The sequence below is a fragment of the Pimephales promelas genome, chromosome 5 (assembly GCF_988280905.1).
Source record: "Pimephales promelas chromosome 5, fPimPro1.hap1.1, whole genome shotgun sequence".
NCBI lineage: Eukaryota > Metazoa > Chordata > Actinopteri > Cypriniformes > Leuciscidae > Pimephales > Pimephales promelas.
This window is the reverse complement of record NC_142773.1, coordinates 3,588,622-3,593,621: the sequence shown is the minus strand read 5'-3', so window position 1 is coordinate 3,593,621 and position 5,000 is coordinate 3,588,622. Positions and strand designations below refer to the sequence as shown.

Here is a 5,000-nt window from a genome sequence, read left to right as displayed (position 1 = left end):
ACAATTTAGCATTTTTGAAACATTTCATTGACTCTTTTTTTTTTTTTTTTTTTTTAAACAATAATGCTTACAGCACCTGGTATTCCCAGGCGGTCTCCAATCCAAGCACTAACCAGGCCCTACCCTGCTTAAATCCTGACCGCTAGACCATATGGGAACTTCCTCGTGCCTCGAGCAGGCCATTTGGCTTTTAGTGTGCGACCACCCCCTTCCTTAAGAATATGGGAATGAGCTGAAGAGATTGTTTATTGAATTTGATTTCATCAGGCTCATTGGAGGGAGCTCTCATTTGCCTCGCCCATGGGGTTCAGTGTCCTCCCAGTCCTGTGCTGGCATAAGAGACACTATAAACTGGTCGCAAAGCAAGGTCCTTGTGACAGTACCCATGCAATGCATCTGAAAAGACGCATGGTATTTCATGGAAACCGTTATCCCACTGACAAAGCAGCCTATTGTTGGACTGTCAATTTAAAATATTATTCAACTAATCCAATAATAATAATAATAACAAAAATGATGGGCTAATAAAAGGAAATGATAAAGTGGCTATGGGCTGGCAGCGAAGCAAAACAGGGTGTGCGAGCCAGCCAGGAGTCGAACCTAGAATCTTCTGATCCGTAGTCAGACGCGTTATCCATTGCGCCACTGGCCCACCAACGAGTGGGCGGATGGCTTGTCGGTGTCTGACTGTTCAGAGGCCTGACATAACACCTACTTTATCTCATGCCATTAACAGGCCTGGAGCCAACGTCTGGAAGGGGTCCAATGAGGGGTCTGCTATAAAAAGCTTTGAGATGGAGGCGTCACATGTTGGGGATCTCGGTTGCTTTGTTTTTATGGCAAGTTGTGGTGTTGTTAGGATATTCCCACAGATCCTGTGGCACTTTCTCAGTGGAAGATCTGTTATCCAGGGTCAGAGACATCTCCTCTCCTGGAGGAAAATTCAAGTGTTAGTGGCCCTGCTTGAGCAGTTGCTGCAAAATGTGGTAGAGGCACACAGCCAGGCTTGATGGGAAAGAGTGAGCAACCCTTCCCTGGTGGTCTAGTGGTTAGGATTCGGCGCTCTCACCGCCGCGGCCCGGGTTTGATTCCCGGTCAGGGAATGAGCTTTTGCCCTCTTGTAGCAGTCGTGATTGCAAAAAGGCGGACTACACACTCAAGCGCTGACGGCCTCGTCGAGAAGCATGGCCAATTAAATGTTTGCGTGTGAAAAAGACCTCCTTCGAGCCGGAGTCGAACCAGCGACCTAAGGATTCCCAATTTGCCACCTACAGTCCTCCGCTCTACCAGCTGAGCTATCGAAGGCACACCGGCTGCAGACAGAACCTAAACCTATCAGGTTTCGTGAGCTGCGCCTGCTGGCTAAAAGTGCTAGAGGCACAGAGACACGTCCTGTCCGTTTCCATAAGTGAAGCAAAGACAACACAAACTTCCCATACCGGGAGTCGAACCCGGGCCACCTGGGTGAAAACCAGGAATCCTGACCGCTAGACCATATGGGAACTTCCTCGTGCCACTAGCAGGCCCTTTGGCTTTTAGTGTGCGACCACCCCCTTCTTTAAGAATATGGGAATGAGCCGAAGGAATTGTTTACTGAATTCGATTTCATCAGGCTCATCGGAGGGAGCTCTCAATTGCCTCGCCCAGGGGGTTCAGTGTCCTCCCAGTCCTGTGCTGGCATAAGAGACACTATAAACTGGTCGCAAAGCAAGGTCCTTGTGACAGTACCCATGCAATGCATCTGAAAAGACGCATGGTATTTCATGGTAACCGTTATCCCACTGACAAAGCAGCCTATTGTTGGACTGTCAAAAGAGGGTGAGCGAGCCAGCCAGGAGTCGAACCTAGAATCTTCTGATCCGTAGTCAGACGCGTTATCCATTGCGCCACTGACCCACCACCTTTATCTCATGCCATTAACAGGCCTGGAGCCAACGTCAGGAAGGGGTCCAATGAGGGGTCTGCTATTAAAAGCTTCGAGATGGAGGCGTCACATGTTGGGGATCTCGGTTGCTTTGTTTTTATGGCAAGTTGTGGTGTTGTTAGGATATTCCCACAGATCCTGTGGCACTTTCTCAGTGGAAGATCTGTTATCCAGGGTCAGAGACATCTCCTCTCCTGGAGGAAAATTCAAGTGTTAGTGGCCCTGCTTGAGCAGTTGCTGCAAAATGTGGTAGAGGCACACAGTCAGGCTTGATGGGAAAGAGTGAGCAAACCAGGACCTGAGCTGCCTGGGTGAAAGCCAGGAATCCTGACCACTTTTTTTTTTAGAGACTATTTCAGGCATTTTGAGGAAAAAAAGAGACAATTTAGCATTTTTGAAACATTTCATTGACTCTTTTTTTTTTTTTTTTTTTTTAAACAATAATGCTTACAGCACCTGGTATTCCCAGGCGGTCTCCAATCCAAGCACTAACCAGGCCCTACCCTGCTTAAATCCTGACCGCTAGACCATATGGGAACTTCCTCGTGCCTCGAGCAGGCCATTTGGCTTTTAGTGTGCGACCACCCCCTTCCTTAAGAATATGGGAATGAGCTGAAGAGATTGTTTATTAGGGGCCAAGCACCGAAGGTGCGGAGGCACCTATTGTATCTGTGCCGGTTCTTATTATTATTATTATTATTATTATTCTTCTTCCGACTGGGCGTCTATGGCAGCCCATAGACCGGTTTGCGGGAAAGTTGTTTTGGTTTGACATTCTGATAGAGGACAGTCCCAACTTTAAATACTCCAATTTTGGTGTCTCTAACTCATTCCCTCTAGCGCCACCAACTGTCCAAAGTTTCACTTTTATTATGCTAATAACTTTTGAACCGTAAGGCCTATCAACAAAATTCTTTTTTCCTCTTGTTCCTGAGCTCATGCCGATTCGATCGCACCCTATGACGTCATTTTCCGTCATAAAAAAACGGCCGCCATTTTGAATTTTCCAAAAAACCTACTTTTGCGAACTCGTCCTAGACGGTTTGTCCGATTTTCACCAAAATCGCACCGGATCATCTCCAGGCAGTGCTGACAAAAAGTTATGGAATTCAAGATGATTCGAATAACCGTTTTCGATAAACGCGTAAACAAAATTTACGTAGCGCTTGCGAAAACAGACGTGAGGTTGTATCTCCGCAACGCTTACTCGTTTTCACACCAAACTTGGTACGTGTTATCACAAGCATGACCTGAGGCTACGTGCTGCGTTTCGGCGCAGCGCCACCTAGTGGTCCGGAGATATGAAAAATGGCTATTTTTGCTCGTAACTTCTGAACGGTTTGTCCAAAGATCATAAATTTGGTCTCGTTAGATTCAGGGCGTCATGCCGAGTCCACCGATATCCAATTTTCCCAGAACGGCCATTTTGGCGGTCGGCCATTTTGAATTATGTGCTAAAATGCTGTATTTTTTGAACGCATGAACGAATTGTTACGAAACTCGTTATGGGTCATCAGTACGATGCCCTGAAGGAGCCTGAGAAGTTTCGAAACAGCGCCACCTAGTGGTGAATTTTTTTTTTCAAACGCTTATAGCTTTGGGTGTGGTACACTTATTTTCACGGGAGTCATGTTTTTGAGTTCCTGAATCGTTGCCGAGTCCAACGATACTAAACATGCTGGGTTTCGTCTTACGGTTGGTGTAACGTAGCGATTTAGCGCGAAAAAAACACTTGGCGATATCTTCAAAACCGCTGTTCCGATCGAGACGAAACCATCGTCAGAAACACGGAATCATAGCTCGTTAACTATATGCAAATGCCCAAATGCGAAAATATTGATAGTAAGGGGTAGTAAAATTCAAAAAAAGTCATGTGTCAGTCATTTTTTACGTGTTTTTTTATATAAATGTTTATAACTCGGAAGTGAATTGAGATATTTTCACCAAAATTGACACACATATGTATGGGGTCACTCTGAGGACACATAAAAAAAATTGTGGGACTGAGCCTCTTGGTGGCGCTATAATAGAACAAAACGTGAAATTCCCATTGACTTCAATAGAGTTTTGTGAAATAAAATGCTATACTAAACAAATGCATTGGTGTAATATTACAAAACTCAGTGTGTGCCATAAGCAGCATGCCCTGAAGGTACTCAAAAGATTTTGAGACAGCGCCACCTGTTGGTCAAAAGTTATAATTAATTTCTGAGAACGCTAATAACTTTTGAATAACTTTGCCTATTGCAATGAAACTGATCTTAATAGATTCCTTGGGTTATGCCGAAAACATAGATATCAGTTTTTCCATAATCAGACAAACTTCCTGTTCGCCATCTTTATTTCTTTGAAAAACCTTCTTTTTCGAACTCCTCCTAGACCGTTTGTCCGATTTTCACGAAAATTGAATCGTATCATCTCCAGACCGTGCCGACTAAAAGTTATGAATTGCACGATGATAGACAAAACCGTTTTCGTATACCACAGCATCAAAATGTAGGCATGCTGCCAAAATTACTATTTAGGCTTTATCTCTGCAATGCCTTCACATTTTGACACCAAACTTTGCATGTGTCATTGTCACCTCACTCTGACCACATCACATCTATTTCGTAACTGCGCCACCTATTGTTCGAAAGTGATAACCCATTAAATCATCTTATAAGTTAATGTTTATGTGATTTTCTTAGCCATTTGCCCAAAGTTCTCTCAAAATGCCCTTAATTGCTCCTTGCTGCAGTTGGTCTGCCACTCCTTGCCATTTTGGCATATGTTGCCGCTTCTTGCGCTTGGCCCCGGTAATGGCTGCTTGCAGCTATATTTGAATTTGATTTCATCAGGCTCATTGGAGGGAGCTCTCATTTGCCTCGCCCATGGGGTTCAGTGTCCTCCCAGTCCTGTGCTGGCATAAGAGACACTATAAACTGGTCGCAAAGCAAGGTCCTTGTGACAGTACCCATGCAATGCATCTGAAAAGACGCATGGTATTTCATGGAAACCGTTATCCCACTGACAAAGCAGCCTATTGTTGGACTGTCAATTTAAAATATTATTCAACTAATCCAATAATAATAAT

At 44.6% G+C, this 5,000-nt stretch overlaps 4 non-coding genes across 4 annotated transcripts; all 4 read right to left on the bottom strand.

The window, feature by feature from the left end:
• Window positions 1–579: 579 nt before the first annotated feature.
• Window positions 580–652, bottom strand: trnar-acg (transfer RNA arginine (anticodon ACG)). Its single transcript has one exon. It is a non-coding gene; the product is annotated as a tRNA-Arg (tRNA).
• Window positions 653–1,218: 566 nt separating this feature from the next.
• On the bottom strand, window positions 1,219–1,305 carry trnay-gua (transfer RNA tyrosine (anticodon GUA)). Its single transcript is given in 2 exon segments — window positions 1,219–1,254; window positions 1,269–1,305. It is a non-coding gene; the product is annotated as a tRNA-Tyr (tRNA).
• Window positions 1,306–1,430: 125 nt separating this feature from the next.
• Window positions 1,431–1,502, bottom strand: trnae-uuc (transfer RNA glutamic acid (anticodon UUC)). Its single transcript has one exon. It is a non-coding gene; the product is annotated as a tRNA-Glu (tRNA).
• A 321-nt stretch (window positions 1,503–1,823) lies between these two features.
• Window positions 1,824–1,896, bottom strand: trnar-acg (transfer RNA arginine (anticodon ACG)). Its single transcript has one exon. It is a non-coding gene; the product is annotated as a tRNA-Arg (tRNA).
• Window positions 1,897–5,000: the final 3,104 nt, after the last annotated feature.